Consider the following 26,550-nt stretch of genomic DNA (forward strand, 5'->3'; position numbering starts at 1 on the left):
CGCATCCTGGTCCCAGAAAGTGTCACTTGTCCCTGCAGACTATCCAGATGCACACTGTGAGATGCTGGCCAGTTCTGACTGTTAGAAACTCACTTTGCATCCCATTAGCTGTCTGTCTGCTCCGGAGCAGAGCAGAAACAATGGTGAAGAAGTAGGCGCTGGAGACTGTTCTACCTCGGATTCATCAGCAACCTGCGAATTCAGTTCCTTCTGCCCACAGCCACTTTCTCTAAAACAGCTCGTCACCCGGTAAGTGTGTGCATTTGTGCGTATGCGTAAGACAATAAGTAAGCGCTAAGCTCCTGAAGGGTACAGAATGTCATGAAATTAAGCACCTGTGCAGTTGCTGCTCCCTATACTGAGCAGTCTGCTCCCTGACAGGCACCAGGCTCCCTCCCCGAATGTCAGTGTCAGAGGGATGTGTCCCTGAGACATTCTACAAATTAGCTCTCACGTCACTTCCTATTCCCCTCACTCTATGTGTCTGCTGTCTATGAGCAATGACTCCTGAGACCTGGGGTGTGTAGTTATTCACTCACATCTCAGCCCTCACACAGGGGTATAATGTAAGCTCAGGGAGGGGTCTGGTCTATTCCATTCATTTCTTGAGTCTCAGTGCCTTGAACTCTGCCCTCCTAGCACAGGGTTGGTGCTCCATACATCATCAACCTCAAATTGTTAAACACATGAGTGAATTCTAAGAGATAAGTACAAAGAGGTCCTGAATCTCATTCTAATTTGGCGCGGACAAAATCTCAGACTTCAAAATATGAGTCCATCTCCGTGGGTCTCAGACTTCTCATGTGTGAAATGAGATACCTGGGCCAGATAAGCAATAGACTGTAGTAGGCTTCTAAGGTCCATCCAAGCCTCCTTGAGGTAAATACGCGAGGCAGGAGGTCCTCAACAGCCTGAGTGATGCTACTTCCCCTCTCCCAGGAGTTAGGGTAAAAACAGGGCTCAGCCTAGCATTCCAAGGGATTTTCATGGGCGCCTGTTGATAGGCAATCCCAGCTTGTTTCCTTGTGTTTGTACAAGGAGGAGAAGTTAGCCTCCCTTTGTATGCCTGTGCAAAGCGGCTCCCATGAATGGGAATCAAGAATTAACTCCATCAAGCCTGATGAAGCAGCCCTCTTTCTCAGGGCCATGGAGGACTCATCAGAAGTTGTCTGAACTCTGTTTAGGGAGAAAGCAAAAACATGTTTCCAAGGGAGGCAGGAAGAGAGCTTTGAGGCTTCTGTGTGATATCTGTTGGCTAGGCGTTAGCTTCCTAAGGCATCAGAACTAATCACGGCAGTTTTGCTGCTCTCCTTTCAACCATCCCTGGAGGCCTCCATCTTTCAGAGACCCCCGGAGGGGAGAGGAGAAGGAATGCACTAGAAATAGCTGTGCTCTCTCGATGCAAAGCACATCAGCAAACAGGGCTGAGATGGATCATACACACAGGCATCCTGTCCCTGCATGCACACTTGAAGTGCGCCGTGCCCTGCACTCATGCTTATGCTGTCGCCCAACTAGGAATGGAAAGCGATCTACCCCTACCTGTACATACAGCAGGAAAAATCACTTTCAACTTCTTGAGAGGCTTCAACAGCAAAAAGATTGATCAAGCCAATGAGGAGCAAATCTCCCTGCCACCTACTGATGCCAGACACATCAACAAGTCTGGCTGTGAGTCATCTCCAGGAGGAGCTGATGCCCAGGCTCGGGGAGGCATGTGAACAGAGGTACCACGAGCAGCAGCGTAGGGCCAGGAGGCAGCTCCGGGCCTGCCCTGCATTCGCAGACAGAGCTTGCCCTGCTTGTGTGGAGAGTAGGATGCGGAGTTACATTTCTGCCTGGAGGGACTCCAGGGGTCCCTTTGGCCTTCCTGGAAATTTCACTGAGAATCATCTCTTTTGGTGACTCATGTTGGGAGTAGTGGATTCCTGAAAGCCATTGTTAGCAATCCGAGGAGGCTAGGAAATGATTCTGAGAGTGCCAGGGCGCCTGTTCACCGGCGTGGGCAGCTCTCACTGGTGGCTCTATGACCCAGGGGTCCCCAGAGTTGCTCCCTTTGCTCTTTGTAGGACTAAGGTCATCCTTTAACTGCGAGATTGCCACTTGTCATCCTTCCATCTCCTCATGTCACACCCAAACCTCCCTCATTAGATCAAAAAATTAAATTTTGTTAATTAAAGCAGTGGAAATCAATTAACCTTATCGGACAACATGGTCCCTTGAAACAGAGCCAAGCCTTATAGTGCAATTTCCATCTGCCTGCCATGAGAGACACAGCCACATGGCCACCTCCCCCAGCCCACGGTGGTGTTCCCATCCTAGAGGGAGAGAGGGAACTCGCTCTCCCTGGCCTTGTGTAGGAGCTAAACACTTAACGACCAGCTTATTTACTTCAAAATCAGGAGCATTAGGATTAAATTTCACTAACATTTAAAGATTCTATTAATTTCTTTTCAGCTGTCTACCTGGTATTGTAATGGATTTAATACCAATCATGAATGTTTAAAATGAAACTCAATAACTTTACAAATGGAATCAAGAAGGCCTGATGCGGAGTGGCTGCTGGATTTTTTTTTTCCCCTTCTCATCTCCTGTACTACATCTCCTCAGAACAGCTTGAAAATTCATCACTTTTTATAAATATCTCTGTGCAATTTAAACAGTCATTATTTCACTTTTTTTTTAAGTGCTGTAAATGCAAAGGCTGGAGTCTCCACGGCAAAGTCCCTTCAGTTTTCTCAGTTTATTCTGAACTAATTGCCAAAGCAGCATGAGATGAAATCCCTATATAGCCCTCCAGATAAAAGATTAGACCCTGGAAGGAAACACATTAAAAGGTGAGCTGCAGATGGCAAAATTCCACCCACTTCAGCTGGGTGTGATGAATGCCCTCGCTGTTCTCAGGGTCCGCCGGGTAATCGGCAAGCTTCACCCAAACGCTCAGGGTAGCCAAATTTCCACAATAGCAGCCTGTGGGCAAGTCTATGAGGACGACAGGATCTAGCACACCCAGGCTATAGCTCTCCGACTGAGTCATTGTTGACAAAAATGAAGCCCCTGGCACTTTCTACCTGCAGCCCTTAGAGCCAATTTCTTTGCCTTCAAGAAAAGGAAATATTTTCCAGTTACAGTCCTGGCTCATCTCCCCTCCATGGCCTGTGCCTGTCCACCTAATGGCCAGATCACCTTTCTAGGACACACTGAACAGCTCACTTCACGACGCGGCCCTAGGAACACAGGACAAATCCCAGTTCCTTCTTTGCCACCCTCCTTTCCCCCTTTGCAGCAAAACAAGCTGCTCGTGCTGAGCTGACTCACTCTTCGTCCCCCGCAGGTAGTGAGCCTGCTGGCCTGCACCCTGGCACCAGACAGCCTGAGAATCCTGCCCTACCTGCCTCTCCTTTTGAAGACCCTTTTCTGCCCCTTCCTGTATCCAAATGTGCCCCCTGCATTTCAGGACTCATGGTAACATAGGAGTTTTCTTGTCATCTGCTTCATTGAAAGTGGCAGATACGATGTCGCTAAATGTAGAATCGCAAGTGATGCTACCTTTGACATTCATGATGGACCACATAAAGTTCAGCACCTGGAGGCCTGAACTGGGCCATCTTTGAGAACAACAAGCCTTCCTGGGAGATGGGATGCTTCTTGGAGCTCTCACAAAGAGCCCAATAACAAGTGAGCATTTGTCCACAGGGCTCACAGATTCCCCACAATGTGTCAATGACTACAACATGACCTTCTTCCTAGTCACCAGTCCATATCAGTCTCATTACCTCTCTTTAAAATGAAGATAGATCATTGCATTTATCCCAGAAAACATACATAAGCCCACCTCATGGCAAGAGTATCACCCTCATTCCTGGAAATATCACAATGTCCAGAGTGCTACTATCCCAGAAAACCTGTCTATTTTATGGCCTTTGGGTTGTCCTGATTCATAAAAATGTCAGAATAAGGAAGAGAACTACAGGAAAGTAGTTCCCAGTGGGTGTTCAGAAGTAGAAATAGAGATTACTTAAAAAAAAAATAAGTAGGCTGGTGATGATAGCCAAATGCACCAGGGAAAACCTGAATTAAGCAAAAGTCAACCCACTTGTTTGTTGTTTTTAATCTGGGTCATGAAACTCCAAGAATACGTGCCGTGTGCTTATTTCCCAAATGTACTTATGTTGCCAGCCACCCTGTACAGTGAGGTTGTACCTGTGGTTGTGAGGTTCCATGAAATACACTGCTGTAGGACCAGCCAGCCAGTCCTGCTTAAATGCCAAATCGCCCCTCTGCAACAAACTTCCGGGTTAACAACCTGCTTCCCTGCTTCCCTCCATTGTCAGAGAACTCACTTCTTATGCCGTTTCCTTACCACAGTGATCTCTCTCGCACTGAGCCAGAATGGACTTGTTTGTGACTTCCTTCTGCTAATTTCAGACTTGTCCTCCAAGGCTACAGAAGAACCCAATAAATCTTCAGATCTGTGAAGAAAGCTCTTGTGGTTCTTCTGCTAATAACTCCAGGCTGAGATCTTCACAGGTCACTCTGAAAGCAGCCCACACCCCAGCCGCAGCCTAGCCCCTTCTGCTTAATGTTCTTCAGCGAGCGCCCCCTCCCCCCGCCCCAGACTGTGGTGGCTTCCAGGAGCACAGAGCCCTTCACCTCCTGTAACCAACAGAGGTCAAAGCAAGGCCACTGCTATCTTCCTTTGGACACTGGCAGATCAGCAATAAAGCAGAAGTTCTGAATAGAAGGATCTAGAATTTCATCTGCTTGAACACAGCTCTTGATCTAAAATTGAGGTTATTTAGATGCATAGAGGAAACCTGGTTATTTCTATGAGAATGATGGCCTTGATCTTTTGCTATAGATCCATACAGAAAACTAAGCTGTGATTTCATGGCCCTTGGCTGTAATGGACTTCAGTTGACAGCAAGGTGATTACCCTGGGCAAGAGGTCAGAGTGCCTGATGGGACTTGGCAGGTGTGGCTCAGGTTGATCCTTCTCCATTCCCCCAGGAGGTGTAGCATCCCTCGATACCCAGCAGCATGCTCTCAGCGTCAGCCAAATCCCTGCTGTCAAATACCCGGCATGCGAAAGGCAATTTTCATTATTTTGCTGGGTAATTCTGGCTTCCAAAAGCAGAAGAGAGAACAGAGGCCAATATCTAGAGATGTGAATGGTACTAGAGACCTCAGAAGAATAGAAATGCAAATGCAACTTTCCAAATGCACCCCACTGAATAGTTCACTGAAAATGTGAAGGCACAGAGGAAACAATGCAGCCACCAGGGCGTCTGGTCTCTGCAAGACCACATCAGCCTTTAGAATGGCCAGCAGGGATTCGACAGGTACTTTAGCCATATGCATTTTCAAGTAGGATTTAAAGGGTATTCAAAATAAAATGGTGGCAGGAGAAAGAACACCGAGTTATACATCAGAAAACCTGGGTTCCAAGCCTAGTTTTGCTACTTACTAGATCAATGAGCTCTGATAATTCACTAAAGCACTCTGAAAATGCATCTATAAAATAAAATTTCTGGATTAGATATTTTCTATTTTTGTTTGTGTATGTTATTATTTTTGGTGCAAATCTCCTTTAATTCATTGCAACATGATCTGAAAACCACCTTCCTGCTACTGGTAGCCTTCCAGAAATGGCTCAACTTTATTTTATAGAGAAGTGGGGTGCCCAGACTTTGGAGTTGAGGGAAGTGATACATTGACTAAACTCCTGCATTAGATCAAGTAGAAAGTTGCCTTTTTATTTACAGTGGTGCTGTTTTGCCAGAGAATCTATTGATTATATTGTTTTGTTTGTTTCTTTTCAGAACTCAGCCTTTGCCTCAGATTTAAACAGTTTTGGAAGCCGCCATGGCCAGAAGTGGCGCATCACTGCTGTTCTTCTCCCTGGTACTCATTATGTCCTCTCCCTGGAAGGCAGCAGTTCTCTCTGGAACTGCATCCCAATGGCTCTGACATGCAAGAAGTATAAAGACAGTTTCTTAGAGGTCATCAACACTGCTGGTGTTTCCTTATTCACACCCCAGAACAATATCAGAGCCCATGGGACACTGGAAACCAAAAAAGTAGGTGATGATCAAAAACAACAAAATGGTACAAAGACATTCAAAAACTCTTAGGAAGAATTTGTCCTACAACATGGACCTCACTATCTCCTGAGGCAGCTGAGAGTTTTTGAATATAGGTTGGCCTCCAAAATTAAGATAAAGACTTTGCCTATGTTTGGATATAAAAACACGCTATTAATTTTAATTTCAAACAAGCAACACGATTCTTTGGCCTTGGATAGGAAAGTTCCTGCTGGCCAGATTTCTTGCACTTGATACAGTAGAGTTACACATCTCCCAATCCAATGGTGAATGTACCTGGGAGAAAGACAGAGGATAGGACAGAAGGAACAATCTTCAAAACAACTGTATGACAAAAACCCAGTATCTTCCAGGGTCCGTAAAAGAGGAAGGTGAGCTCCGAGGAAAGCAGAAAGAGAATCCCGAAACATAGCTTGGCACACAGAGCAGGCACACAAGCTAGAAAATATATAAACAAATGTTACCCTGTCAATAATTAGTTGTAGATGTGTTTTATTAACCAGTGGACAAAAGCCATTCTTTCGCCAGGAGGCAGAAGGGCTGAGAGCAGGACGAGCTCCCCACCCCCACCCTACACCGTGTGTCCTCTGACTAGTCCTTGTGACTGAAGCCTCTGTGATGGAATCTGCGTGCTCATTGACCACTCACTGTCCCATGACTGTGGTTAATAAGATGGACTGCAAACGAGGGCCATTGATTCACCAGTGCCCAGATGCCTCTTGTAGATCTCAGCTGTGAGCTGCTTGCGGGCAAGGACTGTGCCTAATTCATCCTTGAGTTTCCCCAGCACTGAGCACAAAGCCTTGCCTGGCACGGGTGCTGGATAAATGCTTTATAGGAGATTGCTTTCCTAAGTGGAGGGAGATGGTTGATAATAAAATATCTATAGTAACCACATTGATAAAGGCTTATTGGGGTGGGCTCCCTCTCTGAAGATGCTGAGAGAAACCATTCACCAATGGTGGAACAGGAAACCAGAGCGGCCACATAACTTCACCACACGGTTCTATGGTTTCGTGGGCTGATGCTGCAATAACTGATAGAGAATGCTATGTTAGATCTGATCTATGTGTGCTTCCAGATAAAGAAATTATTGGGGCCGGCATTGTGGCATAACAGGTAAAGCTGCCACCTGCAATGCCGGCATCCCATGTGGGCACCATTCTGTATCCTGGCTGCTCCACTTCTGATCCAGCTCCCTGCTCATGGCCAGGAAAAAGCAGCAGAGGATGACCCAAGTGCCTGGGCCCCTGCCACCCATGTGGGAGTCCAGGATGGCTCTTGGCTTCAGCATGGCTCAACCCTGGCCATTGTGGCCACTTGAGGAATGAACCAGCAGATGGAAGATCTCTCTTTCTCTTTGTCTCTCCCTTTCTCTCTGCAACTCTGTCAAATAAATATTTTTTTTTTAAAAAGAGAGAAATAATTAGTTTATTTCAGTTAGTGTAAAAGCCCTAATACAAGGAAGTGATAAGTCAAATCATATCAAGGGGAATTAGACCATGTGGATGGATTCAATCAATATTTCAACCATCAAGCAAGCACCTATCATGATCAGGGTGCCAGTTGAAGAGTACCAGGCATGGCCTTGACATTTAAGGAATTTGCAGCCTGGTGGAAGGGAACAAGTACAAACAGCTGAGCAATTGAGGAGCAGAAGGGCCAACATGTGGGCTTCAAAGAGCACAGCTTGAATCTAAGTTATGCTCCTAGTGATTCAGGTGTTTTGGAAGTAACCCAACTTATGCAAGTCTCACTTTCTAACACCTAAAATAGCACCTCTACTTGCTGTACATTGTGTCCTCAAGAAGTGCATGTACATGGTAACCACTGAGTAGATCTATGCTGTTACAGTTTTTTTCTTTTAATTTATTTAGGAGTTGTGGGGAGAGAGAGAGAGAGAGAGAGAGAGAGAGAGGTGAACCATCCACTGGTTCACTCCCCATATATCTGCAACCACCCAGGCTGGGTGCCAAAGAAGCTAGGAGCTTGGAATTTGATCCAGATCTCCCATGTGAAAGGTAGCAGGGACCCAATTACTTGAGCCACCACCTGCTGTCTCTGAGGGTCTGCATTAGCAGGAACCTGGAATTGGGAGCCAGATCTAAATATCAAACTCAGGTACTTGGATATGGGACACGGGCATCTCAGCTGACATCTCAATTGGTATGCCAACTGTCCACCCTGTCCGATACTTTCAAGAGAGGGTAGGAAGGTAACAGAAGGAGGGCAAGACAGAGAAAGCTCCCTTGGCTGCACCTCGCTGAATGTTTCAGTTTCGTCTTGAGTCTGGGTTGGAAATGAACACCATTCTCTCCATACATTGTGCTAATAAGTGTACGATTCAGTTAGATGTTTACCTCGCTGTCTGCAGTTCTGAGAAAAGTTAAAATTTTAAGTGCTAGTTCCTTATGTTTGTGTTACTTCTCACATCTTCTTTTAATTCTGGAAAACAAGAATACCTTCAAGTGCTGCTATGGGAGGTGACTGAACTAGGCAGGAGGTTTTCTTTCAACAGCTGTAAAGGCAAGTTCAGAACGCAAGGCAAACAGCTCATCACAGGACACTCTCAGCTGGCTCTGTCCTATTTGGGACCATGCTGCATGACAAGTGGAGGGCGAGGCCAGCCAGAGAGACACAGGGCCCGCCTCAGATTCAGGGCTAAGGATTCCTAGCTCCATAATTACTTAGAATCTATTTCTAGCACCCGGGCAACTACAGATACACTGTAGTGTGGTGTGCGGCCACCTTCCCCATGGAATGTGGCTTTTTTCTGGAGGTGAGGTGTGAGACGGGAAGAACGCAGCTGTGCTTTCAGAGCCCAGATGGAAAGAGTAGAGTGTGCTATGTCGTCAGGAAAAAATATTTTGACTTATGCACTGAGCACATTTTCTCAAGAAGCTATCAGAGAGAAAGAGCAATTTTTTCTGCATTGAAAAAAACTCATTTTTCTCCTATACCAGGTCACCCTTTCAAGAACAAACTCTTTGTTTCCCAAACATAGGACTGGACAGACACAGTATCCCAGTCTGCCCAGTTATGGAACAGGCACAAGGCACTCAGCTCTGTGGCATTGGTGCAGAGGATCGGTCAAATCGCGTTCTCCTTTTGCTTCCATGATGATCTGAATAGAAAAGCCATCTCTACGTTTTGTTGGCTTAATTTATTTTCCTCAGTCCCTGCAGCAATGATGCCTCTCAAAGGGACAACCTCTTCTGTGGAACCAACTGCATTGGAATTCTGCTAAATGGCACTAAAAGTATTCAGAAGCAAAGAAGAATGTAATTTAAGTGCCATTTGGACCTTCCCACGGTTTCTCTGAACCCACACACTAGAACACTGCCTGGTGACAGCTCTGTAGTTTAGGGTAACACACAGTGGGGGGAAAAATGATGGTTTTTCAACCATGTATTTTAAGAAGTTGACAACTTTAATAGCATACTTCCAATGGAGATTCATCCAGACTTTGCTCGCCACCCCTCTTAGGTTGAAAGTATCCATCAAATGTGAGAAAGCAAGGTATTTCTGAAGAAACCAGCATCTGTCTCCCTTCTAGAATAGAGAGTCATGATGTGGAGACAAAGCAAATACTAGCCCTGGAGAATTTCCTTACTAAAGTAGGAGCTGAGTTAAGAAGTTGTGGATGGGCAATGGCATAAAAGTCATATTTTCCTCCCTCAAATACTGTGGTTATCTGAAATATATAGTGTGTGGATGGGAGCACCATTATCCTGACTTAAGAAGAAGTAAGCAAATGGACAATGATTAACAGAGAATTAACAAAGAAAATTTGTAACAATCAGGTAAGCACTTACTTTGTACTAAGTATACATGCTTGAGACAGACAGCTAGTTCCTTTCTCTGGGAGCTCAAATGCCAGTCAATGTCTCTGCTGTAGTTGAGATGTGATTTGTCCCCCAGGGGATGCATGTGCTAGACGCTGGGTCCACACTGTGGCAGTCTGGAGGTGGGAGAATCTTTAAGAGCCCTGGAGTGGGTGTTTGGTGCAGTGATTAAGATGCTGTTTGGGATGCCCACATACCCACATACTGGAGTGTCTAGGATCAAGTCCCAGATCCACCCCTGATCCCAGCTTCCTGCTAATGCATACCTTGAGAGGCAGCAGTTGATGCCTCAAGCAGACAGAAGACATAGATCGAATCCCCAGCTCCTGAGAATTTGGGGGGGGGGGTGAACCAGTGGATGAGAGGAGTCTCCATGCCCCCAACTTCTCTCTCTCTCTCTCCCTTCTCAAATGTAATATAAGGATGTGTTTATTTTTTACAAAAGAGGTGGAGCCTAATGAGAAGTAACTACACTGTGAAGAACCACACCTGGAACGGATTAATGTAGTTCTCACAGGACTGGGTTAGTTCTTGAGGTAGCAAGTTGCTATCACATGAGACCATCCATGCATTTGACCTCTTCTGCACTCTCTCATTTCCTTTTCTCCTCTTTGCTATGTTGTGATGCCACCAGGGGCTTTTGCCAGAGGTCAGGACTTTGTTGCTTGGATTCTCCAGGATTCCTAAACCAAATAAACCTCTTCTGTTTATACACTATCCAGTGTCAACACAGAAGTACCAATCATAAAGAACTGAGATGTAGACACATATCAAAGTGGAAGGGCTATGAAAACATAGGTGTAAGGAGTGATACATTAGTGAACCTTCCTATGTCTCCAGCTCCATCGAATTAAAATGAATTTACATCTCTCAGGTCAATAAAAGGAATGATTTCCTGGTTAAAAAAAGCTATTTAAAAAGGGACTGAGTTACAAAGCAGGACCACAAAAATGGATTTCCCCCCATTTGCCATAGTTATTTTAGGAACAGTAAATGGCCTTTCAAAGCCTTGTCGATACCTTGCTTTTGTGGCATGGAACTAAGTGTAAGTAGAAATCGATGGAGAAAAGTATTGTCTATATTCACCACCTCTCCCTTTTCTCACCCCATTCGCTTTCCAACCCACAACAATTGAGCTTTCAACTCCATCCATTCCAACAATGCAGCTTTCACCAAAGTCACCAACCACTATACCTCACCAAATTGCCAAAAGTCATTTCATCTGCTCATTGCATTTCTCTCTTCTCGGCAATATTTAAAATAATTACACCCTCCACCAAGCTTCTTGACACCACACCTTGTGTGTGTGTGTGTGTTCGTTTGCATGTTAAGCAGTTGCTGTTCTTCATCACCTGCACCTTTCTTTCTCTTCTGACCTCTAAAAGAACTACCTTGGGTTTTGTCCTTGGTCCTCAACTCTCCTGTCTTCACACTCACTCCTAGGATAGTTTTCTGCAGTTCATGGTTTCAAATGCTATTTATTACCTGGTTGTTACAAAACTTGTATCCTCAGCCCAGTCTATTTTCCGGAGTGCAAAATTCATATCTCTAAATGAACACTTGAATGTAATAGGGTTCTGAAATTTAAAACACTCATGCATGCACACACACGCACTTACACACACCCAGGCATGCATGCACATATGGAATTCCATGCCATACTAAATCCTCTCCACACACATAACTTCCACCCTCAGTGGAGTTTCATCTTATCAAATAGTAACACCACCCTGACAGTTGAACTTCAAGCTAGAAATCAACTTGTATATTTCTCTTTCCTCCTTACCCTATATTCAATCTAAAGAAAATCTAATCTTCATTTATTTCTATTTCTGTTGCTTTCACCCTAGTTTTATGCGACTGTCTCTCACCTGGATTATTTCAAGAACTTTCTAGTGTATCTCCCTATTTCTGCTCTTTCTGTCCTACAATCAATTCTTCAATTACCAGCCAAGGTAATCTCAACACTTAAATCAGACCTTTTCACTGTAATGGTTAAAACCTTCAGTACCTTATTATTGCATTGAGAATAAACTTTAACCATCTTCGTCCACCCTTACAATGCCTTGAAAAATTGACTCGTGTCGATCTAGGGACCCTATTTCCTGAAACTTTTCCACTGTCACTCCATTTCTGACTCATTGGCCTTCTGTCTGATCTCCATGAGCAGACAATTTAGGACTATCAATGCCTTTTGTATCTTCTCTCCCATCGATCAGAAATTGATCCTGGATCAAGTAGTTTTCCTTGAATCACACTAACTTTTTTTTTTTTTTTCTGAAACACTGAGCTAAAGTGCTTTGCATCCATCACCAGGGACTTTTTCTATCACTGTCATACATGGGAGAAGATACGTATGTGTGCATTTTGCATGCTTTTCATATCTTTTGCATCAACATAAACAAGGACTCCTCATGAGGGTGAGGACTTTTGTTTCCTTGCACTGTCCGTGTGCTTACCATAGCACACAGAACAGTAGATGTTGAAATACTTTCGAATGGATGGATAATCTTTCTCTGAATACCAAAAGAGTGAGAGCTGGAGGACCAGAAAAAGTCACTGCTTCCACTTCTGTCTCTGAAAGTACCATTTCTGAAGGAGTTGGAAAGGTTTTCCAGAAGCACTGGACTTGGAATCTGTGGTTCTGGTGTCAAGTCTAATTGTATGACCTTGGGGAAGTCTGAGACTCTCTGAATGCAGTTTCCTAATCTGTTCAATGAGATTAATAATCCCTACCATGACCATAGAGATTAAATTAGACAATAATTGTGAAGCCTCTAAGACAGCATGAGTGTCTCATTTGCAGGCTATCTGTATAAAAATCTACCAAACTTAAAATATCAAAGGTGGGGTTGTCCAGAATCACACCTATTTTGATCGTTCACATGAGGGATGGGACAGAGCATCTGGCTTGACTGCATATTGTAGGTGTGTAGACTCGGTGATGATGGGGGCTGCAGAAACAGATGACGGGGAAGGAGTCAGTCTGTGCAAATCCTCTGGTTTCATCTCTCCAAGGAAATCAGTGAGCTCACCGTCATCTGCTCTGCCACCATCGTCGAACTGGTGAGATCTGCACTTGGCAGGCAACAGCCTCTCTCTGCTCTCTGCTCTCTGCTTCCAGCCACTCTGCCACTAAGCCAGTCTTTCTAGATTGACAGTATCCCAAGGCATCACAGGGATACAAACTTTTGGATGATGTACATAAAACACAATGATAAGCTTTATGCCTGCTATTCTCTTACCTTTCCAGGAAAGAGCTCGAGCTAAATGCTGTTTGCCCTTCCAATGAGCACAGTGATTTACATGATAGCCACACTGCCCCATCCCTAAAGATATATATACATATATAATCTCATTTATTTCATGAATAAACACATATACATATATATTCCTAAAGGAACATATATACATGTACGGTACATATTTTCTCATAAATATACAAACATATGTATATATATTTATATTTACCTATTTATCTCATACTAGCTACATTTATATGTATATACCTATACAATAATTTATTAATTATTGATTATGGGGCTATGGAAACAGATTATCTACACCCTCCCCCCATATTCCTTTGCTTCTCAAGCTACTATTCTATTAAAGTAAGGTGAGAGAAAATCTTCTCTTTGTTACAGTCTAAATTCATTTTAGAGTCTGTATATGTTTTCTTTTCTAGTGCTCCAGATTTAGGCCTGTGAGACTTGGCTGTTATCTATCTGAAGGTTAAGTGGCCATACACTCCTGTTGGTGCTGTTGCTATTCACCAGCTGGATGATGGTGTGGGTGGTAATGATGAGGGTGGTAGTAATGTGGTAATGGCAGTGGTGGTGATGGTGGTGGTGATGATGGGAGTGATGTTAATTATAGTGGTGCTGAAGGTGATGGCGGTGGTGGTAGAGGTGAGGTTGTGGTTTTGGTGGTGCTGGGAAATCATGGAAACAATAGCAGTGAAGATGGTGGTGGTGATGGTGATAAGAACGGTGATACTGAAGGAAGAAGAAAAGAAGAACTAACGCAAACCAAATGCTTACTATAAGATGTTTTCCCTACAACAACCCCAAGAAATAAGTCATTCTCTCCATTTTACAGACACGATAGAGAGGCAGGGAGATTCTAGACTCCATTTGCTAACAGAAGAACTGGGATTATAATTGAGGTTCTCTACCTCCATACTACCAGGTCCTAACTAATAGACTATTTTAATGTTGGTTAATTTTACAAATATTTTATACTCTATCATTCATGAACTTGAAGTAGAAATAGCTGTTGCTTCTTCTTTGCAGTATTTTTCTGTGTACTCAATATTTTTGAGTGCTTTGGAATAAAGATGCTTAGTAAGTAGTGAACAGTTATTAGATTTTAACTTACTCTTCTAAATCCAGGATCAGTGGTTGCAGAGTGACACAGCATGAATATTTGCAGAAGGAAAAGCATTCAATTCAAGAAATTGGCTTTGCAAATGCCTTAGCAATAAAAATGACATGGCATGCATGTAGAATGTGAAGACTGTTGGAAGATAAGTTCTCCTCAAATAAGTTTTTAAAACGTAGATATTCTTTAATAAAACTGAAAATTATCCCGAATGAGGTTAGAGAGGGACAAGGATGAGGTACAGAGAAAATGACTAGCTACTAAGTTGCACAAATACCTCACCAATCTTTGGATTCCATTTACCTACAAGGAAAAGGTCATAAGGTTTACTGTGCCTAACAAAGGTAATAAGAGCTTAATACAAGGTTAAGGACTCTGAGTTAACTGACTGAGAGGAGTTCTACAAATTCAAAGTCAATGCCAACGACTTTTCAAATTAAATCTAATAGCAGCTGCCTACATGGAATAGAGCTGGAAGCCTCAGTCCATTTTCTAATTGACTGAACAAAATGAGGTCTCTGTTGCAGCTTATCCTTCTAGCATTTTCTGTTTCCCAGATCCACAATAACTATTAATGAGGTTAACCAATCTTCACACCATGTGCTGAGACACACAAGTTTATCCAGTAGAAAGCAGGGAGCAGTAGGTTAGGGGTCAGAGAGTCATGATTCTCCATTCAAATCGTCCATGAACTGAGCTGTGGCTATGAACAACAGTTAGAGAAAAACAGAATTGGGAAGAAATTTCTAGGTCATGTAGAATAAAACTAGTGCTTTGCAGATGAAGGCTAGGATTTCAAGGAAGAATTTAGCCTAAAGATGCTTACTGTGTAGATAGCACAGCTGGGCCTGGGACACTGGTTTCAGATCCTCAGCCCAGTGCCCTTCCTGCTGTACCACATGATTTTAACTGTCACTCTCATGCTCATAGTCTAAGAAATACTTGAAGTGGTTCAACCTGCCCTTCTTAAAACAAGATGGCAGCTGATAAGAAGGTCTTGAGTGGGTACCTCTTTGGTCATTTAAAATAGATTTCAATCAAATTCAGTACAGGTCCCTAAAGGCTACAGAAATGTGCAGTTGCAGTGAGTGAGGTCTGTGAGCTACAGAATGCTTGGTTTGTACAGGTAGGACCTGGGGCCTTAGTGGTCATGCTAATCAGCTTGCTTTTTCTGACAATATCCTCCAAAGGACCAGAGGGATTTCAGTAGAGTGAGCATTTAGTATAATCTTGTTGATGTTGCCTATGAGTTGATAAAAAGCAAAATCTGAGTTGGGGGGAGGGAGGGAATGAATTTTAGAGCTAAGCAAACAATTATAATAATAATTCAGCAATTAGGAATGCCAGGAGATGGTCTGGGGCAAATGGGACTCTCTTCTCACTGCTATCTTAAAAAATACTCCATAGCATGACCCTCTGTCTCTGTCATTATCTCTAAATTTATCTTACCAAGAAGTATGATGGATGTTTCTTAAATGCAAGGGTTGGGAAGTAGCATTGGCTACTGATTCTAGGAGAAGGGTGCTTTCTCTTTTGTAGTATGCTCCACTGTTTATGCTTTGAGCTGCCAAGTCTGTTGTGCCACAACAAGTTTCCACTGCACATTGAAATAGAAGAAATTGTCTGAAATTACTCCTCACTCTCAACCAGTTTAGGCAGAGCCCTCTAATTCTCTGACCATTTGGGGCAGTAAAAGACAGAGGGTTCTCAGGTGCCATGTGGACAGAGGGTTCCATCAGCCGTGCTCACCCTCCATTGCTTTTTCCCTGTTTAACTTGAGCCAATTAAGGCTGCACTATCATTAATTGTCAAACTAGCACTTTCAGACTCGAGAAAACCCATCTGGCAATCACCTTTAAATTAGCCTTCAGTCCCTCTAAGTAGCTTTAATTAAAGTCACGGCTGGCACAAAACTGTCCAGGTTTTGTTTGGGGTTACAAATTCACAGTGTCACAGGTGTGCCAGGGACAGGACATGTATTAACTCGGGAACCTCAGGGTCTCATTCAGGTCAGGCTCAGATTGTTTGGTAAATACAGGCCTCTGTACAGGACAGGCTTGGCTGACAGCTCATCTCTGAGAGCCTTCCTTCCCAAGGAATGAAGATAAACTTCCCTGTAATCTGAGAAGCTGGTTCTAGCACAACCAGACCACTACCTAAGGCTACTGAAGACGAAGGGCACCTTCCAACCACACAGAGGTTGTGTTGAGAAAGTCGGAATATGCACCTGCATTGTTGTTCGACAGTTTGCTCTAAGAAAAGAGACGCATTCCCAGCGGCTGCTCCTCATAATGCTCCAAGAATGAACTCAAACGTGGAGACCCTGAAGAAGAACTATACCATGTCCTATACCCTACCTCAGGCAAGGTCATAGTTGTGGTTTAGAGGTGATTTGTACCCCTGACCTCACACAGCAGTTTTATCCCCAGATGATGTGTGCTTGGTATGAAGAAGGTGAAAACTCCATCTGGCTATGGTGGCGGAGGTGGAGCAGCAGGGAGGGGATCAGGTCATTAGCCAGGAGCCCCCATGATTGAATCCTTGTAGCTTTGCAAGGAGGAGAGAGACCGGACACAGATGGATGTATCTGCTGCTTCCTGTCTCTCACCACACAAAGATAGCCCTTCACCAGGAATCACAGCACAGCTGAGGTCCCTATGCCTTGTCCCTCCAGAGCCACGAGCCAACAACATTTTTCTTTACAAAGCAGCCTGCTCCAAGTACTTTTACACTTTTAGTGCCAAAAAATCTGACACTCATGTCACGGCTGTAAAACCACCAGCTCAGCCGGATGGTTCGGGCGGGAGTGAGCGGCCTGACAAACACAAAACATGGACACATACACACTGGCCTGTGTTCAGGGCTGTCCTCACTCACCGGCTGACTCTGGCCAAGTCGCTCACCTGCCTGTGCCTCTTGACCCTTGTCTCCGCAAGGTTTCAGTGAGCGTCGGCAGAAATAATATCCGGAAAGTACTTGGCAGAGCATCAGGCAGAAGTAAGTGGATGATAAACCACATTTAGGGGGAAAGGGCGGAATGGTTGGGAGCTTTGCTTGCTACAGCAGCTCCCAGCAGCAGCGCCCCGGGGTCTTAAAGGCCCTCGTCTTCAGAGGCCCGTATTCTCATTTCTTTTCATATCGAGTCTCCTCAAATCTTGTTGTTTTGGTCTTATGGCCAGGAAAAGGCTGGGAAAAATCTTGTTTATGAGGGTTCATAACTCTCTTCAAAATCAAAATGCGTCCATGTCTTCTAGCATCTGTGATGATTCTAAGGAATTTTCCTCTCCTCCTTGAGGGATAAATATCCTGCTATTCATCCCACATTTTCCCATCTCTGCCATGACCTTCTGTCAAATCTAGTGAAGGTTTAGCACATTTTCTCGCCTTTCCTTCCTGCCAGACAACAAACATGCTCAAAGCTCCCCAAACAACAACCGAAATCCAAATGAAACCAAGATCATGCCTTCAAGTTGTGCCCTCTCCCCTGCTGACCTGTGGGGGCTCCATGTCTAGCCCACTGCCCACCAGGGACATGCCAACCAGGCCCCTGCCCCGCCCCCAGGCTCTCCCCATCCGGTTCTCAGCTCAGCTCACAGCAATGTCATCACCATAGTTAGCCCAGATGGAAACAGATTTTACTTTCCCACAATGCGAGCTGAATGATGGATTGATGGAAATCCTTGTCATGTTAATCTGTGTAGTGCACTAGGCCCTGGGCTTTTCAGATCTCTTTATTATCTGGTCTCGTTCTCTTGGTTTTGTTTCCCCTTGTGAACTATAGTTCTAAGAGGGAAGAGATTCCATTTATCTCATAGGCTTTACACTTGCTTATTATTTTCAATAACTTACATGCACTGTCTCCATAACCAAAGCATTTCTTTTTTTTAAAAAATGTATTTGTTTTATTCGAAAGACAGAGTTTCAGAGATGCAGAGGCAGAGAGAGAGAGAGAAAGAGGTCTTTGGTCTGATGATTCACTCCCCAAATGGCTGCAATGGCTGGAGCTGGGTTAATCTGAAGCCAGGAGCCAGGAGCTTCTTCCAGGTCTCCCACATGGGTGCAGGGGCCCAAGCACTTGGGCCATCTTTTATTGCTTTCCCAGGCCATAGCAGAGAGCTGGATGAGAAGTGGAACAGCCAGGACTCGAACCGGCATCCATATGGGATGCCGGCACTGTAGGCAGCTGCTTTACTTGCTACGCCACAGCACCAGCCCACCAAAGTATTTCTTGCTCTTCACTCCTCTATGCCTTATCACCTCTCAACTGCACTATTAGATGAGCATATTATTTATTTCCTATGCTTTATATGATGCATTTACTCAACAAATATCTAGTAAGTACATTTCTTCGCTGGGCCCTGCTCTGACTACTGGAAAAAACAGACTTCCTGCTCTCAGGGAGCTTATAGTCTAACTGAGGAAGGCAGAACCCAGAAAGATGCATCAGGTGGTGCTAAGGTTACTGGGATAGCAAACCAAAGGTGGCAGACACAGATGGATGGCAGTGCTGCTTTTCAAAGATTGTGAGGAGGGTCTGGAGCTAGCTGTGGTGTAGCCGGTAAAGCCACCACCTGCAGTGTTGGCATCCCATATGGCTGCAGGTTTGAGTCCAGGCTGCTCCAATTTCCACTTCAATCCAGCTCTCTGCTATGGCCTGGGAAAGCAGTAGATGGTGGCCCAAGTCCTTGGCCCCTGCACCCATGTGGGAGACCTGGAAGAAGCTCCTGGCTTCTGGCTTAGGATCTGCATAGCTGTGGCTCTTGCAGCCAATTGGGGAGTGAACCAGCATATGGAAGACCTCTCTCTCTCTCTGCCTCTTCTCTCTGTGTAACTCTGACTGAAATAAATAAATAAATCTTTTAAAAAAAAATATTGTAAGGAGGGGCTTTTCTGATTCACTGGCATTTGAGCAGAGACTTGAAGCAGGTGGGAGAGGAGCCTTCCAGACTCTGTTTGAAGTGCCCCCCATTTGCAGAGAACCACAAGGAAATAGCCCAGAGACAGGTGTATGATGGAGGACTGGAGTGCAGGGTGTGTGCGGATGGATGGCAGGAGTGGTTGGAGGAAGGGGTTGACAGGGGCAGGGGCTGGGTGGCAGTTTGAAGTAAGAACTTTGAAGTTGATTCTGAAATTAAATGAAAGCCATCAGTGAACTCTGAAAAGGAATCCTAACTTCTGGTCCCCAGACACAGCTCTGATCGTATTCCTCCTATATTAAAGCTTTCTTGCTATTTCCTATAAAATAAACCCCACACGTCTCTGCTTGGCATTTAAATTCCTGTGCTATGTGGAGCCTTTGGCTTCTCATCCACACTCTCCCCTCTCCTCTGTTTCATCTCGAGATGTGCTTATCCAGCGTGGTGGCAGTGACAGTTGAGTAGATACAGTGTTCTCTCTATCTGGAATGCCTTTACACGTGCTCCTGTGACCTCCCGCCTCGGCTATCCCCCACGTAACAAGCTGTAATTTCTTGGAAGCTACTGAAGGTGATGTCTGAGTACTCTCCACTGAGTAATTCCCAGTGAATATTTGCAGCATTTCTGTGAGACAGGGGCTGGCATTGTGGCCTATCAAGTTAAGCCATCACCTGCAATGCCTGCATCCCATAGGGGCTCAGGTTTGAGTCCCAGGTGCCCTACTTCCAATCCAAACATATGTGTGCTGGATCACGTTCCGGCTGCTCCACTTCTGATCCAACTCTCTGTGAATGTGCCTGGGAAAGGAGTAAATGATGGCCCAAGTCCTTGGCACTTATACTCATGTGGTAGGTCTTGGTAGAGCTCCAGGCTCTTGACTTCAGCCTGGCCTAGCCATGGCTGTTGTGGCTATTTGGGAAGTGAACCAACAGATGTGATCATTCTCTCTCTCTCTCTCTCTCTCTCTCTCTCTCTCTCTCTCCCCCTCCCTCCCTCCCTCCCTCCCTCTCTCCCCCCCTCCCCCTATCCCTCTCCCCTCTCTCCCTCTTTTCCTGTTTCTTTCTCTTCTCTCTGTCTTGCATACAAATAAATAAATCTTTAAAAAGTACTATAAAACCTATGGCACATGTGGATTCTATGGAAAATGCAGTTAGAAGAGAAATGGGAATCAAAATGTATTGACCACCCATAACATGCCATGTTCTATGCTAGAAACTTAATATCAATTTTCTTGTTTAATTATCCATCAGAATGGATTTTAAACACCAGGGAACTTCATCTCACAGAAGGTGAATGTGTTTCTTGAAAGCCCGTGGTTAACAAGTAGCGAAATCGTTTCACTTCTCTGTATGGACAACTCCACTCTCTTCTCTGGCTATCACATCACATGCGATTATGCCTATGGAATTACAGCAGAAAGCACAATGAAGTTCTAGCACTGGGCTCCTCCACCTGTAAGGAATACAGAGGCCCTGAGACGCTCATTGGTGAAGGGCTGAAAATGACTTTCATACCGAGCATAACAGTAGAGAGAAGCCTTAGGCATCTTGGGTGCTGTGAGATGGAGGGAAGAGCTTGGTATCTGGGAGCACAGGACTTTAACAGGAATTGTGGAAAGCAAGCAGACAGTAGGCTTTTAGTAACTATTGATAGCAAGGAAGGAAGAAGGAAGGGAAGTGTGAGGGAGGGAGGGAGGTGGGCACCTGAAGTGGCCTAATTCTGATTGATGGAATCTGTCTGCCGCACGCGTCTTCTCCCTCGTTACTCACTGCATTGAGCTCAGCCACAGCTGTTTGGGGGAATGCTTAGGAATGCAGACGTGGGACCAGACTCACCTATGTTCTAATGCCAGATGTAGCTTTTATCAAGCTTGGCAAAGGAACTAAAACATCTCTGCCTTCCCGTTTCCTCCTCTGCACAACAGGGGTCACAGGAGTCCATCCAGACATCACAGTGAGGGTCAAATGATTTGTCAGGGTCTGTGACATCAGAGGTGCTCAGATAATGACAGCCCAGCAGTCATGCATACCTGGCCTCTGCATCACTGTCTTCCCTGGTCTGCCCTGCTTAGCTTGCTCCCCTACACACGGCTGCCCTGGGTCCTCAGTCCCAAGGGTATCTTCTATGGTCTCTGCCAATGAGAAAGGCTAGAGCCTTCAACCTCCACCACTTAGCTCCCTAGGTGGGTGACGTCCAGGAGATTCCCCCAGATGGTCTTGTCTTCGTCTGAAAATGGCATGGAGTTAACTGAGCCAGAAGCTACCTGAGTGAGTGTTTTTCACAGGAGAAGCACTTTGAGGATGCAGCCTTGTCAACACCAAGCTTGCTGGCTCCCTGAAAGCAAGGGTGATGGGACCTGACTTCTAGACAGAGCTGAAGAAGAGATCAGACTGGTGAGTGTCTGGAGTCAAGGGCCACTGTGTTCACTGGAGGCAGTGGGGCCTTGGAGACAGAAGAATGGAGAAGCCACATCCAAGTCCCCCCACAATCCCAGCAAGAATAGAAGAGAAAGAGCTTACAAGGCTCCAGTGAGGGAACTTCTCAGGGGTTGTGGAACACAAAAGATAAAATTTGAGATCCATGCACACATTTTTCACAATGGGCATTTTCTATGAACTTCTTGAAGACTTCACCTATGCAAGGATTTCAATATTTTTTTGGCACCTAAAGTAACTTTTCAATTGCACTTCCATGACCTTTTTGAAGTCCCCTGGCACCTGAATGCTATCTTTTGGGAGGAATGGGGGTTGCACATGACCTCTGAAGAGGAAGGGATGCCAGCTGAGGGCAGGACCAGGCAGGTACACCACACCGTGTGCATAGTCTGGTATGTCTGTCTCACAGTATGTGTACCTTTCTCTCTCTCAGGGTCATTCTGTTTCTAGGCTTAGCCATGCTGCTCACCTAACTGCCTGGAGAGTGAATGCCAGGTCATTCATTGTCCCTTGTGTGATCCCTGCATACTTCGCATGCACTGCACCCAGGAAGGTTGACAGGTATATTCCTTTCTCCCTGCCCACCTCCCACTGATGCTGAAGAGAATTCAGCTCCTACCTCTGTGTTCAACCTGGGAAATGGCCAAGCCATTGGAGGCTCTACCCTTATTCTCGAAGAAACATGAGTCTCCCTAGAAAAACACAACAAAGCCATCCAGAACAGTGGTGTGGCTACAGGTGGCATTACCACAGTGCCTATGTGAGGGTGGACAAAGGGGAAACTGAAGTGGATGGGGCTGTTACTACCATGGTTGTCACTGGATGGCCAGCACATGGGGGCTGTGGGCATGCACACTGAGCCAGCGAGGAGGTTGCACCCATGCTCTCAGCTTATTAAGATCCCATGCATCAAAGCAGTATTGAGAGGCAAATTTATAGCAATAGGTGCCTATACCAAGAAATTGGAAAGGTACCAAATAAATGAGCTTTCAGCGCACCTCAAGGACCTAGAAAAACTGCAGCAAACCAAACCCAAATCTAGTAGGAGAAGAGAAATAATTAAAACCAGAGAAGAAATTAACAGGATTGAATCCAAAAAAACATTACAAAAAATCAGCCAAGCGAGAAGCTGGTTTTTTGAAAAAATAAACAAAATTGACACCCCATTGGCCCAACTAACTAAAAAAAGAAAAGAAAAGACCCAAATCAATAAAATCAGAGATGAAAAAGGAAACGTAACAACAGACACCACAGAAATAAAAAGAATCATCAGAAATTACTACAAGGACCTGTATGCCAGCAAACAGGAAAACCTATCAGAAATTGATAGATTCCTGGACACATGCAATCTACCAAAATTGAACCATGAAGACATTGAAAACCTAAATAGACCCATAACTGAAACAGAAATTGAAACAGTAATAAAGGCCCTCCCAACAAAGAAAAGCCCAGGACCAGATGGATTCACTGCTGAATTCTACCAGACATTTAAAGAAGAACTAATCCCATTTCTTCTCAAACTATTCAGAACAATCGAAAAAGAGGGAATCCTCCCAAATTCTTTCTATGAAGCCAGCATCACCTTAATCCCTAAGCCAGAGAAAGATGCAGCACTGAAAGAAAATTACAGACCAATATCCCTGATGAACATAGACGCAAAAATCCTCAATAAAATTCTGGCCAATAGAATACAACAACACATCAGGAAAATCATCCACCCAGACCAAGTGGGATTCATCCCTGGTATGCAGGGATGGTTCAACATTCGCAAATCAATCAATGTGATTCACCACATTAACAGACTGCAGAAGAAAAACCATATGATTATCTCAATTGATGCAGAGAAAGCATTTGATAAAATTCAACACCCTTTCATGATGAAAACTCTAAGCAAATTGGGTATAGAAGGAACATTCCTCAATATAATCAAAGCAATTTATAAAAAACCCACAGCCAGCATCCTATTGAATGGGGAAAAGTTGGAATCATTTCCACTGAAATCTGGCACCAGGCAGGGATGCCCACTCTCACCACTGCTATTTAACATAGTTCTGGAAGTTTTAGCCAGAGCCATCAGACAAGAAAAAGAAATCAAAGGAATACAAATCAAGAAGGAAGAAGTCAAACTATCCCTCTTTGCAGACGATATGATTCTGTACTTAGAGGATCCAAAGAACTCTACTAAGAGACTATTGGAACTCATAGAGGAGTTTGGCAAAGTGGCAGGATATAAAATCAATGCACAAAAATCAACAGCCTTTGTATACACAAGCAATGCCATGACTGAGAAAGAGATGCTAAGATCAATCCCATTCACAATAGCTACAAAAACAATCAAATACCTTGGAATAAACTTAACCAAGGACGTTAAAGATCTCTACGATGAAAATTACAAAACCTTAAAGAAAGAAATAGAAGAGGATACCAAAAAATGGAAAAATCTTCCATGCTCATGGATTGGAAGAATCAACATCATCAAAATGTCCATTCTCCCAAAAGCAATTTATAGATTCAATGCAATCCCAATCAAGATACCAAAGACATTCTTCGCAGATCTAGAAAAAATGATGCTGAAATTCATATGGAGGCACAAGAGACCTCGAATAGCTAAAGCAATCTTGTACAACAAAAATAAAGCCGGAGGCATCACAATACCGGACTTCAGGACATACTACAGGGCAGTTGTAATCAAAACAGCATGGTACTGGTACAGAAACAGATGGATAGACCAATGGAACAGAATTGAAACACCAGAAATCAACCCAAACATCTACAGCCAACTTATATTTGATCAAGGATCTAAAACTAATTCCTGGAGCAAGGACAGTCTATTCAATAAATGGTGCTGGGAAAACTGGATTTCCACGTGCAGAAGCATGAAGCAAGACCCCTACCTTACACCTTACACAAAAATCGACTCAACGTGGATTAAAGACCTAAATCTACGTCCTGACACCATTAAGTTATTAGAGAACATTGGAGAAACCCTTCAAGATATTGGCACAGGCAAAGAATTTCTGGAAAAGACCCGGGAGGCACAGACAGTCAAAGCCAAAATCAACTATTGGGATTGCATCAAATTGAGAAGTTTCTGTACTGCAAAAGAAACAGTCAGGAGAGTGAAGAGACAACCGACAGAATGGGAAAAAATATTTGCAAACTATGCAACAGATAAAGGGTTAATAACCAGAATCTACAAAGAGATCAAGAAACTCCACAAAAACAAAACCAACAACCCACTTAAGAGATGGGCCAAGGACTTCAATAGACATTTTTCAAAAGAGGAAATCCAAATGGCCAACAGGCACATGAAAAAAATGTTCAAGGTCACTAGCAATCAGGGAAATGCAAATCAAAACCACAATGAGGTTTCACCTCACCCCGGTTAGAATGGCTCACATACAGAAATCTACCAACAACAGATGCTGGCGAGGATGTGGGGAAAAAGGGACACTAACCCACTGTTGGTGGGAATGCAAACTGGTCAAGCCACTATGGAAATCAGTCTGGAGATTCCTCAGAAACCTGAATATAACCCTACCGTTCGACCCAGCCATCCCACTCCTTGGAATTTACCCAAAGGAGTTTAAATTGATAAACAAAAAAGCGGTCTGCACCCTAATGTTTATTGCAGCACAATTCACAATAGCCAAGACCTGGAACCAACCTAAATGCCCATCAACGGTAGACTGGATAAAGAAATTATGGGATATGTATTCTTTAGAGTACTATACCGCAGTAAGAAACAACGAAATCCAGTCATTTGCAACAAAATGGAGGAATCTGGAACACATCATGCTGAGTGAAGTAAGCCAGTCCCAAAGGGACAAATACCATATGTTCTCCCTGATCGGTGACAACTGACTCAACACCAAAAAGGAAACCTCCTGAAGTGAAATGGACACTATGAGAAATGGTGACTTGATCAGCATAGCCCTGACTGCTAATGGACAACTTAATACATTATCCCTCATAGTATTTTTTTTTGTCTGTTCTACTTAATATGACTGGTTTAATTCTGTAATTATCACACAGTTATTCTTAAGTGTTGAAAATTAACTGAAATGTGATCCCTGTTAAACATAAGAGTGGGAATAAGAGAGGGAAGAGATGTATAATTTGGGGCATGCTCGGGCTGACTTGCCCCAATTGGTAGAGTTGGAAACATACCAGGGGATTCCAATTCAATCCCATCAAGGTGGCATGTGCCAATGCCATCTCACTACTCCAAGTGATCAATTTCAGTTCACAATTGATCATAATGAAAGGACTAAGAGTCAAAGGGAGCACATAAACAAGTCTAGTATCTGCTAACACCAACCGATAGAATAAATAAAGGGGAGAGTGATCCAACATGGGAAGTGAGATACTCAGCAGACTCATAGAATGGCGGATGTCCTAAATAGCACTCTGGCCTCAGAATCAGCCCTAAAGGCACTCGGATCTGGCTGAAAAGCCCATGAGAGTATTTCAGGCATGGAAAGCCAAGACACTCTGGCAAAAAGATCTCTGTGAGTGAGATCCCAGTGGAAAGAACAGGTCTTCAAAGAGGGAGGTGCCTTTCTCTGAAGGGAGGAGAGAACCTCCACTTTGACTATGACCGTGTCTAAACAAGATAAGAGTCGGAGAACTCAAGGGGCTTCCATAGCCTTGGAAACTCATAACTGGTGCATAGGGAGATTACTGATGCCATAAACAGGAGTGTCAATTGGTAAAGTCAACAACAGGAGTCACTGTGCACTTACTCCTCATGTAGGATCTCTGTCCTTAACGTGCTGTACACTGAGGCTTAATGCTATAACGAGTACTCAAACAGTATATTTCACTTTGTGTTTCTATGGGGGTGCAAACGACTGAAATCTTTACTTAA

The 26,550-nt window shown here is 44.2% G+C and overlaps 1 protein-coding gene and 1 long non-coding RNA gene across 3 annotated transcripts in view; one reads left to right on the forward strand and one right to left on the reverse strand.

Annotated features, from left to right (window-relative positions):
- Positions 1–26,550, reverse strand: part of OPCML (opioid binding protein/cell adhesion molecule like) — a 1,351,977-nt gene that overhangs the window by 1,009,034 nt on the left and 316,393 nt on the right. The gene's annotated exons all lie outside the window — the stretch shown is intronic.
- The window catches only part of LOC103348864 (uncharacterized), a 60,036-nt gene continuing 54,755 nt past the window's right edge, over positions 21,270–26,550 (forward strand). The window contains exon 1 of the long non-coding RNA XR_517133.3: positions 21,270–21,638. This is a non-coding gene — a long non-coding RNA (uncharacterized lncRNA). The remainder of the gene's footprint in view (positions 21,639–26,550) is intronic.

The sequence above is a fragment of the Oryctolagus cuniculus genome, chromosome 1, assembly GCF_964237555.1.
Source record: "Oryctolagus cuniculus chromosome 1, mOryCun1.1, whole genome shotgun sequence".
NCBI classification, from domain to species: Eukaryota; Metazoa; Chordata; class Mammalia; order Lagomorpha; family Leporidae; genus Oryctolagus; species Oryctolagus cuniculus.